Consider the following 12,446-nt stretch of genomic DNA (forward strand, 5'->3'; position numbering starts at 1 on the left):
TACATATAAGACAAAGGAGGTTGATAGCAGTTAAGTGCATTTGCCAAGGTAACACAGCTAAAAGATTTGTTAAAATACACCATGCTGTTTTATGAAAACCATTACCAAAAGATGAGAGTTACTTACTTTCCCATAGATGTGAAGACTTTACGATAAATGATATTAACTTTTTGCCTACATTTGTTTTTTCCTGAATTTTTCAATTCAGATCAAACTTAATTGGAGAATATAGTCCCCTTCTTTGAAGAAAACTCACAAAGTACAATGGGAAGAATAACTTCTTGGAAGATGGCACCATGTTAAAAGAATATCATTTCTATTACTTATTATCACTATAATCATAGTAAGGACTTAGCTTTTCTCAGTCACTTTTTCCATATTAGTAAAATAAGGATAATGTTAATTACCATGGAGCTTTGTTCTTCCGACTAAATGTGATAGCATATGTAAATTTAACAGTACATAACACGTATTCATTAAATTGGAGCGATAATGTTCATATTCTGAATAAATTATTTCAGCTTTTTTTCTTCGGTTTTAAAGCTAATACATGTAAGGAGTCTGAATTGTTTTAGTAAATTAGAAGACAGCATTAGGAAACATTTTTACAGATATAAGAACTGCTGCATTAATTTTTTCACAGCATCATAAATCACTTTTTAAAATAAATAATTCAAGACCTTTTAGTTATTAACATGGTTCATGTTCTACCTCAAACACACAATTTTAGTTCAGCAAAAGATTACAATATCTCAGTTGTTTGGGTATTTTGTGTGACACGCTAACTCATCTATATCAAATTATAATTTTACAATCACCTTGCAACTGCTTGCAGAAACTGAAGAATGGTGTAAAATTCTCTAGAAACACATTTCTAAGTAGGTCTTAAAATTATCCTCACTCTATTCACTATATGAAGCTAGTTTTCCAATAGGAATGTATTTTCCTTTGAACCCTTGTTTCACATTTTATGCTTTTATAGTTATTTTGCATATTTTGCATATTTTAAATTTGTTGCAAGTGAATTTTCATAAAAATATTACTATTATATTTTGAATTAGTAAAGGTGAATATATTTTAATTGTATCACTGAAATAGAATAACTACATTCTGAAAATAATGATATATTGCCATTCACATAAAATAGATTTATCATTATGATATAGTAAATAATCATATATTCAGTTCCACAACACAAGTATTAGAAGTACTCTTACTATATAAAAGTAAGCATTGTAGACCACCTGCAACCCGAAAACCAAATCTGGCTCACCACCTGCTTTTGCAAATAAAGTTTTATTGGAACACAGCCAAACACATTCATGTACATATTATCAATATATGCTTTCTCATTTCAATGACAGAATAAGGTATTTATGGCTGTGAGCATGCATCTCTCAAAGCCTAAAATATTTAATGTCTGGTGTTTACGAAAAATGTTTTTTGGCCCCTACATAACACAATTGCATTATGTATTATTTGCAAAAACACAGCAGTAATTTATCTTCACATTATTTTTGTTAAATATGCCAATGATATTGAAGTATATAGGCTAAAGTGTGAATGATTCTCATCCACTCTCCCCCATTGTTGCGCTCTCCTCCTCAGAGTAATCCCTTAATCTTAGTGTTTATCCATTTAGACCATTTAGTTTTTAATTACCCAAAGTGTACTTTTATATTTAAACATCTGAGATTCCACAGAAAAAAAGGGGAAATACACACATAAAAATTTAATATAGCCTTGCTTTGAATACCATTTAATCTACAGCCACAGCCATCCTATCCTATTGTCTCTTACAGGTAACCACCATTATCAGTTTGAAATAAGTCCTTTCAGACTACTTTGAATACATTTATAGAATTATTTTTACCTATAGAAATATGTACACTTTGCAAGATGGCAGGTGAAAAGGCTGAGAAGCCAGATACTAAGGAGAAAAAATCTGAAGCCAAGAAGGCTGTTGCTGGTGGCAAGGTTAAAAAAGTGAAGCAGGTTAAGAAGGGGAAGCCCCACTGCAGCAGAAACCCTGTCCTGGTCAGAGGAATTGGCAGATATTCCCGATCAGCTATGTATTCCAGAAAGGTCTTGTACAAGAGGAAGTATTCAGCAGCTAAATCCAAGGTTGAAAAGAAAAAGAAAGTGAAGTTTCCTGCTATAATCACAAAACCAGTTGGTGGTAACAAGAATGGTGGTACCAGGTGGTTAAACTTCACGAAATGCCTAGCTATCATCCTACTGAAGATGTGCCTCGAAAGCTGTTGAGTCCCTTAGGTAAGCACGTGAGAAAATGGCACGCCAGCATCTCTCCTGGGACCATTCTCATCATCCTCACTGGGTACCGCAGAGGCAAGAGGGTCATTTTCCTGAAGCAGCTGAGCAGCGGCTTGTTATTTGTGACTGGGCTCCTGTCCCTCAATTGAGTTCCTCTGCATAGAACACACCAGAGATTTGCGATTGCCACCTCCAAAACTGATATCAGTGGTATGAAAATGCCAGGACATCTCACTGAGACTTACTTCAAGAAGAAGCTGCATAAGCCCAGGAACCAGGAAAGTGAGATTTTCAACACAGAAAGAGAGAAATATGAAATTACAGAGCAGCACAAGGTTGGTCAGAAAGCTGTGGACTCAAAAATTCTGCAAAGAATCAAAGCTGTTCCTCAGCTCCAGGGCTACCTCCGCTCTGTGTGGACAACTCGGTCCATTTCAAAAAAAAAAGAAAAAAGAAAAAGAGAAAAGAAATATGTACTTGGGTTGTGTGTGTATTTGAGTCAAATGCATCTTCTCTTCAGATGCCATTCTTCTGCCACTGCCCTTTTTCACTTGTTTTTGCCATTTATTGATATTAGTATATATATGTATTGACATTTTCTTAAGCTTTTCATAGATTGTGTCATAATTTTTTTAAAATTCTTTTATTTTAAAACATTTAGGTTATTTCTAACTCCTTTGCAAGCTACATAAAGCTTACTTCCTGCTTGAAGGACTAATTTGCTGTTTTAAATTGCATTTCCTTGAATGATTTCAAAGTTGGACATCCTTTCTTTATTGAAAACTGTATCACTATTCTAAAACAGTATATTCACATTTGATATCTTCTCCCACCTTAGTGACCTGTTTATCCCTTTTCTTCCTTAAAGGTTAAAAAAAAAAAAAAAAAAGTGAAGTCCAGACACAATAATATTTACAATGTCAAGCAATGAGTCAAAAATACTAAAAATGCAAAAAAGTAGGAAAATATTACCCACAATCAAGAGAAAAATGAGTCAAAAGAAAATAGAGCCAGAAATTACAACGATAATGGAACTAGCAGACAATCACTTTAAAGAAATTACTATAAATAAGGTTATGAATTGTAAACAATAGAAAAGAAATAAAAGCTATATAAAAATAAATGAAGCTACTGGAGATGAAATATATAAAATCTGAAATAAAATATTCACTAGTTTTGATTAACAACAGGTTAGGCACTGCAGAAAAAATAAAGAGAATTGAAGACGGCAATAAAACTAGAATTAAACATGGAGAGAAAAACACAGAAAATTTAACACAGTTTCAGTGAGCTGCAGAAGAATACTGACTGGTTTATAATATATATTACTGAGTTCCAGGAGAGGAAAATAGTAGTAAAATATTTGAAAAAGTAATGACTGAATATATTCAAAATTTGCTTAAAAGTATAAATGCTTCAGTGAAGGAGGGTATGGGAGGCAGATAAAGAAAACATACTCTGTAAATAGCTAAGAGCATACTTTAGGGTGAAAATAAAATGCATTTCTCCCAAGACTGGGAATAAGGCAAGAATATCCATTCCAATATTTCTATTCAACATTTTATTGATCATCATTCAGCCAGTGGAATAAAGCAATAAAGCAAATTACATATAGGGGTTTCCCTGGTAGCACAGTGGTTAAGAATCTGCCTGCCAAATGAACATGGGTTCAATCCCTTGTCCAGGAAGATCCCACAGCCATGGAGCAACTAAGCCCATGTGCCACAACTACTGAGTCTGCGCTTTAGAGCCCACAAGCAACAACTAATGAGCCCATGTACCACAACTACTGAAGGCAGCGTGCCTAGAGCCTGTGCTCTGCAACAAAAGAAGACACCACAATGCGAAGCCCACACACTGCGATGAAGAGTAGCCTCTGCTCTCCGCAACTAGAGAAAGCCCGTGTGCAGCAACAAAGACTGAACACAGCCAACAAATAAAAATAAATAAATTTTAAAAATATATGTATAGATTAGAAAGAAAGAAGTAACATACTCTTTATCTTACAACAGGTCATGTATACAGAAAATCCTAACACAGAGGTCTGCAGACTTTTGCATAAAGTCCAGTTCTTAAACACCTTAGGCTTGCAGGCACGTCAGTCTCTTTGGCAACTACTCAACTCTGAAATTATAGTTTGAAAACTGCCATAAACAAATGTAAACAGATGGCTGTGACTGTATTCCAGTAAAATTTAGCTTGTAAAAACAGACCAGTGGTATCAGCAAAATGTGAGATGTAGGGAACTTTAGGGTCCATCCTTTCCCAGAAGAACTAAAACACATGGCAAAAATGGCCACAATCAACCTTCCTGTGACTCTGGAAGATATTCTAAAGTTTACAGCAACCAAGCAAATGCTTAGTCAGGATAAAGGCCACTGAAAGAGAGTAAGAGTGTTTTGTGCCCTATTAACCCTCATCCTCAACCCCTCTCCAGCCCATGTTCCTGACATGGGTAGATAATTCTTGAGGGAGCAAAAGAGACCTTGTAACCAGGGAGTTGTATTTCTCTATTCTGAACCAATTGGTGCTGCCCTCCACCCCCAGAACTGCCAGAGGGGCTTCACTTTGTTTTGCCTAATTTGGAACTCTATCAGGTCAGAGATGCTCTGCAGTACTCAAAAAGCAAGGAAGCCAAATGAAAAAAAGATGCTGCTGACTGCGGACAGGGCTGGGGGGCAGGGGTGGGGAACCAACAACAAAACAAAATAAACACAATAAATTATGGAAGGAAAAGCCAGGAGTTGAGTTTTGAGGGTATAAAGTACATGTATCACGTGCACATAAACATGTTCCAGGGAAGATAATATATTAGGCCACAAGCCTCAATGAATTTGAAAATGTTGAAGTTACACAAAGTATCTTCTCTGATCACATGGAAAGCTGAAAGTCAATAACAGGAGGAAAACAGAGTAGTTCAAAAACATGGAATTCAACAGCACACTCAATCGACTAATGCATTAAAAAAAAGATATCACTGGGGAAATTACTAAATAGTTTAAGATGAATGAATGAATGCATGAAGAATTAACATACCCAAACTTATGGAGCAAAGGCAATGAGCAGAGGGAAATTTATAGCTGTAAATGCTACGTTAAAGAAGAAATAGCTCAAATCAATAACCTACCTTTATACCTTTAGCAGAGTGTAGTAAGCCAAAATAGAAGAAATAATATAGATTAAAGCAGAGAAATACAAAGGAGAATAGAAAAATAGAGCAGATTGTTAAAACTAAAAGTTGAGTCTTTGAAAAGAACAAAATTGACAAATCTTTTTCTAGATTGACTAAGAAAACAAGAGGTAAGATGCAAATAACTAAAAATTAGCAATGAAAGGGACAATACTAAAAATCTTACAGAAAAAAATTATAAAAGGACCATAAGAGAAAACTATGAACAATTGCAAGGTGTATTAGTTTCCTAGGACTTCCATAACAAAGTACCAAAGACTGGGTAGCTGAAAACTGAGAAATTTGCTGTCTCACATTTCTGGAGACCAGAAATCCAAAATTAAAGTGTCAACAGGGCCATGCTTCCACTGAAACCTAAAGGAAAATCCTCTCTTGCCTCTTCCTAGATTCTGATGGCTTGTTTTTCATCTTTGGCATTTCATGGCTTGTAGGTACATAACCCCAAACCTCCATCTTCATATGGCCTTCTCTCATTTCTCTGCACATAGACTTTCCCTGTACATCTGTGTTTATGTCCAAATTTCCCCTTTTTTATAAATGCACCAATCATATTACATTAGAACACATCCTAATGACCTCATATTAACTTCACTACATCTGCAAAGAACATATTTCCAAAAAGCAGCACTGGGAGTTAGGACTTTAATGTATCTTTTGGGGAAAACACATCAACACATAGCACTCCACGCTCTAGCTCCCCCAAAGAAGCATGTCCTTTTCATGTTCAAAATGCTTTCACCCCGTCCCAACATCGCCAAACTCAATCTCAGTCTAAAATTTCATCTATATATCACTAAGTTCAAAATCTTATCATTCAAATCAGTTACGGTTGAAACTTAACATATGACTCATCCTGGGACAAAATCCTTTTTCATTTCATCTGTTCACCTTGAGACCAGACAATCAGTTACCTGCTTCCAAAATACAGTGGTAGGACTGGCATAGGATATACATTCCCATTTCAAAAAGGAGAAACAGGAAGGAAAAAAAAGGATCAAAAGGCCCCAAGAAAGTCTGACACCCAACAGGGCAAATTCCATTAGATTTCAAAGCTTGAAAATAATCCACTTTGGCTCAGTGTTCTGTCTTCTGTTCCAACTGGGGTGGTGGGACCTGACCCCTGGGCCCTGTGTACTGAGCAGCAGCCCTATCCCCTCAACCCTACATGGAATCCCCACCTCTTCAGTCCTGGAGAGATGGGGTCTTCCCTCTGGAAGTAAGGAGACAGCAGCCCTGTCTTCTCAAACTGTATCTGGGTCTGTGGTGGCAGCAGCAGCTGTATCAGCTTCTGATCTTCCGTCAGCACCATGTTTCCTTTTTCTTAAAGGATAACACTTGTTCTAAACCAAGTGGCTCTATAGGCCTATTCCCTGCCTTTGAATCTTGAAGGTCTGACAGCCTCACTTTGTTTGATCCTGTCTCTGTCCCCTTCAGTCCTAGCTGGCAACATTTCTGTAGTTTTGGTTAATTGGATTCATAAGTCACAGGCCTCATCTCTTTAGAAAATGGTTGTCCAGCCACACTCCTAGCATTGTCTCTAAGTAGGTTTTCTCATATTTTTGCAATATGGATAGACTGAGAATTCTCCAAATCAAATGCTCTTTCCTTCTTGCTTAGCATTTTTTCTTTATCTTTTTCCTCTCTCATTTTACTCTAAGCAGCAAGGAGAAACCATGCTCCTCCTTCTACATTTTGCTTCATCTCCTCAGCTGAACATCCAAGTTTATAAAAGTTCTACTTTCCACCCAACAAAACACAAATTTCTGCCACTTTCTAAAAAAGGTTACCTTCCTCCAGTTTCCAGTAACAAGTTCCTCATCCCCATCTAAGATCTCAGCAGAAGTACATTTGTATTTCTACCTCAAGTCTCCTCAAGGTGATGTAGGTTTTTTTTTTTTTTTTCCTTTAATTTAATTTTTTGGTCATGCAGGCCAGGTTATGAGATCTTAGTTCCCTGACCAGGGATTGAGCTGAGGTCCCCAGCAGTGGAAATGTGGAGTTCTAACCACTGGACAACAAGGGAATTCTCAATGTGGGCTTTTTTTCTTTTTTTGATCAAGCACCTCAGAACTCTTTCAGCTTCTACCTAGTACCCATTTCCAAAAATACTTCCACATATGCTACAATAGTACCCCACTTTCTGGTACCAAATCTATATTACTTTCACAGGTCACCTTTGCAAAGTACAAACAGCCAGATGGGCTTAAAACAGGAGAAATTTATTGTCTGACAATCCTGGAGAGGAGAAGCCTAAAATTAAGGTGTTGTCAGGGCCATACTCCCTCTGAAATATGTGGGAGAATCCTTCCTGTCCTCTTCCTAGCTTCTGGTAGTTTTCTGCCAGTCTTTGGCATTCCTCGGTGTGTAGATGCATGACTCCAAACCTCTATCTTCACGTGGCATTTCTCTGTGTCTCTTCATGTAATCTTCTCTCTGTGCATGTTTATATCTGAATTTCTATCTCTATAAGAACACCAGTCATATAGGATGAGGGCCTACCCTAACAACCTCATCTTAACTTGATTACAAATAAGTAACACATTCTGAGGTACTGGGGATTAGGATTTCAACATAGATTTTTGATAGTGACACACCAAGATTAAAAAGAAAAATTCCCAGAAACACACAACCTACCAAAACTGACTCAAAGAGAAATTAAAAATCTGAACAGACTCATAGCAAGTAAAGAGAAGGAATCAGTTATTAAATAACATTCAAATAAAGAAAATCCCAGGGCCAGATAATTTCACTGGTGAATTATACCAAACATTTAGATAAGAATTAACACCACGGCTTAAGTTCTACCAAAAAAATAGGAGATAAGACTTCCTAACTTATTCTGTGAGGCCAGTATTACCCTTATACAAAAGCCAAAAGAGGACATCACAATTAAAGAAAACTACAGACCAATATCCCTTATGAATATAGATGAAAAAAATACTAGCAAACTGAATCTGACAAGTTATTAAATGAATTATATATCATGACCAAGTGGGATGCATCCAAGGAATGCAAGGATGGTTTGTTATCATAAAAACAATGTAATATACCACATCAATAGAATGGTGCATGATCACTTTGATGCAGAAAAAGCATTGAAAAAAAATCCAACATATTTTTATAATAAAAACACTCAGAAAACTGGGAATAGAAGAGACCTTCCTGAATCTGATAAAGGACACTTATGAAAAACTCATACCTAATGTGGTGCTCAATGGTAAAAAACTGAAAGTTTTTCCCCTAAGATCCAGGACAAGATGAAAATGCCTGATTTTACCATTGCTATTTACCATTGCATCGGAAGTTCTAGCCAGAGCTATTATTTAATAAAAGAAATAAAACACAACTAAGCTGGAAAGTAAGATGTGAAACTATCTCTGTTTGCAGATGACATGATCCTATGTATAGAAAATCACAAGGAGTACATACATACACACGACCAAAGCTAATAAACAAATTCAGCAAAGTGGCAGAGTACAAGATCAACACAAACAAATCAGTTGTGTTTCTATATACCAGAAATAAACAACTGGAAAAGGTGGTTAAGAAAACAATTCCATTTATAAGAGTATTCAAAAGAATAAAGCATCTAAGACTAAATTTAACCATGAAGATTAAAGACTTATACAATGAAAACTATAAAATACTATAATCCCTAAATAAATGAAAGACATCCATGTTCATGGGTTGGAAGAATTAATATTGTTAAGATGACAATACAACCCAAACTTTATATTTTCAATGCAGTCTCTATTCTAATCAGCTCAAACTGGAGTAACAATCTAAATATAAGAGCTAAAACAATGAAACTTTTAGGAGAACACATAGAACTAAATCTTTATAACCATGGGTTTTACAGTGGATTTTTAGCTATCACACCAAGATCATGAGCCACAAAAGAGAAAAAAATAGATCAACTGAACCTCATCAAAATTAAGAACTTTTGAACACCAAAGAGTATTTTTAAGAAAGGGAAAAAACAACGTAAAGAATGGAAGAAAATATTTGCTAAGCATACATCTGATATGGGTCTAGAATCCAGAATATATAAAAACTCCTATAACTCAACAACAAAGAAAAACAACCCAACTAAAAATGGCAAAGTAGTTTGTGGACATTTGTCTAAAAATTCTATAAACACATGAAAACATGGTAAACATCATTAGTTACCAGGAAAATGGAATTCAAAACCACAATGATGCACTCTCTCATTTTCTATTTCTTGTACATTCCTGAGCTTCAAAATGTGTATATTACAGCATCTGATATTTTTCCATATGGAACCATTTTATTTTGAATCTTGTACTCTTTTCTTCTGATTGGGTGGTTTTGAAGTATCCATCTTCAAGTCTATTGACTCATTCTTCTATATAATCTAAGTTGCTGTTATGCCAATCCAATGATTATTCTTTATATTTATTTCAGATCTAGAATCTGCATTGGGTTATATTTAATTTTTAAAAATTTTCCTACAGATACTACCTATCTTTTCATTCATTATGCCTATATTTAAAATAGCTTCTTTAAAGTCCCCTTATTCTAATAATCCAAATGCTGTTTTATCTCAGGGTTTACTTCATTTGGGGTGCTTTGTTTTGTTTTGCTTTTGTATAGATGGTGTCTTTGAGGATGGAAGAAGAGGGCCATGAACTAAGGACCTCTAGAAGCTGGAAAAAGGCAAGAAAAACAAATTCTTCCCTAGAGCCTATAGAGAGGAACTAGGATCTTCAATATCTTGGTTTTAGCTCAGTGACATCTATTTCAGATTTTTGACATCCAATAGTGTAATACAATAAGTGTTTTTAAAATTTTAGCTATTAATTTGGTGGGGATATTTTCAGTAGCAATAGGGAATTAATAAGTATCCTAACCAGGTGACATCTGACAGCTAATTTAACCCATGACTTTATCTATGTGTCAGAAAGAAAGATAATAAGCATATTAAACAATTTATTCACAAGATGAATGAAGTAATGCATACAAAATACTTATCTTCATAACTGGCAATTGGAAATGTTTAATAAATGTTCATTTTCTCGATGCGATTAATCAAGCATCTACCATATGTTAGATGGTATTTCTGTTCTAAAGGCTGAAAATATAGAAGGGAATAAAAGGGAAAAATTGATGCTCATGTTATTTAAATTCTAGTAAGAGCTAGTACTTGTTTCTGTGTTCATCACTTTTCTAAACATTTTACATATATTAATTCATGCAGTTTTCACAATAATCATATAAGTTCTATTATCATTCCTGATTTACAGATTAGAAAATTAACTTGCCCAGCATAAGTAGAAGATCTAGAATATGAATCCAGACCATTTGTCCCAGAATGCATGCTCATAAGTCTTATGTTGTTCTACCTCGTATTGTGCTGATTATTACTGTAATTATATAATTTAATATTCAACTTGAAGGGCTTGATTGTGACATGAGAAAATGTGTTCAGATATACTAAAGAATGAAAATGTTGCTGTCTGGAGAGTAAGCTGATGGCAATGACAGTAATGAAATTAGTAGTGGAGCACAGCCACACAAGGTTCCCCACTTAATCCATTGTTCCAAACACCGTGTAGTATCTTTAGGATATAAAGATAAAATGTTGAGTGACAAGTTGATATTCGTAGTGCACATCATTCTAATATTTGAAAAAAATAACTTTTGAGACCTAGAACAGAATGTGCAAAGTACATAAAAGGTAGTTAATATTTCTTGAATAAATTTTGAGTTACTTTTTATTAAAGCATTCTTTGTCTTTTTTCACACTTTAATGGCAATTATAGAGACACAAATATATTCTTAAATATTGAATACGGTTTTCCTTTAAGTTGTGTTTTTGAATATTGGTTTTGTTTCAGTCTTAGCTCATAGTTGAGACTTGTTTAATTCTTTAATTTCCTAATGTCAGTATTTTTGTTTCTTTCCAAATTATATTTGTAAAAAAAAGTGAATTTTAAAAAATGAATTTAAGTGCTTTCTTTTGAAGAGTTCTACCACTCTCTATTTCTTTTGAGGAATGCTATCATTTTCTATTTCTAATTTATTTTTAATTTCTGTTTTATTTAGTTGTTTTGTCATCCTTCTAGATTTTTTTTTTTTTTGGCTTATCCTTCTACTTCACCATCACATGGCTTTTTTTCTGGCCTCTTTAAAACCATCATGTAGACATTTTAAAATATACATTGATGTGGGATGATGTTTGAGCCACACTGAGAGAGTATTTAAAATTTTGTGGAAGGAGCACATTAAGATATTTCTGTATATCTATATAACCACACATATGCATACTTATATATTATAGATGTTTGTGCATATATAAACATACTATATTATATATTACATATTATGTTAAATATATAACTTTACATATAAAGATGTATATATATATGATGTTTAAAAATAGCTGGTTTTCAATTGTGAAATTAAAATTTTTTCTTATATCTTAAATTTTCTACAATGAACAATCCATTGTATATAATTTTCAAAGAAAAAAGTGGTTGAAATGTTAACTTGTTGAACAATAAGCAGTGGTACATGAGATCAAAATTTGCTACAGAATAAAAGTTGTTCATTGGATTTAGCAGTAAGTTTATTGATGCATTTATAAGAGTAGTTTCAAAAGACTATGGTGACAGAGACCAAACTGCTTTTGAGTAAGAATTAAAGGGCATTTACATATCAATTATTCCACAATCAATTCCTTTCTTCAAAAAAAAAAAAAAAAGGAATTAAGAGGAAAAGAAAAACATGGAACAATTAGTAAGGAACATTCTTCAAAAAGTGTGACAAAGTATCCAGTTTCTGGAATCAAGGGAGGGCAGAGAGGTGATGCTGTTTTTTTTTTTCCAGAGAGGAGAGATTTGATATATCCTTATGCTGAATTGGGAGGGTGGTTGAACATATACATGAGAGGGACTATACTGGATAAAGATTTTTGAGGCGGAAAAAAGGTAGATGGAATTTAGTTCACACAAAGAGAGAC

The 12,446-nt window shown here is 34.4% G+C and overlaps 1 pseudogene; it reads left to right on the plus strand.

The window, feature by feature from the left end:
- Positions 1 to 1,899: 1,899 nt before the first annotated feature.
- Positions 1,900 to 12,446, plus strand: part of LOC130848868 (60S ribosomal protein L6-like) — a 93,834-nt pseudogene continuing 83,287 nt past the window's right edge.

The sequence above is a fragment of the Hippopotamus amphibius genome, chromosome 3 (assembly GCF_030028045.1).
Source record: "Hippopotamus amphibius kiboko isolate mHipAmp2 chromosome 3, mHipAmp2.hap2, whole genome shotgun sequence".
Classification (NCBI taxonomy): Eukaryota; Metazoa; Chordata; class Mammalia; order Artiodactyla; family Hippopotamidae; genus Hippopotamus; species Hippopotamus amphibius.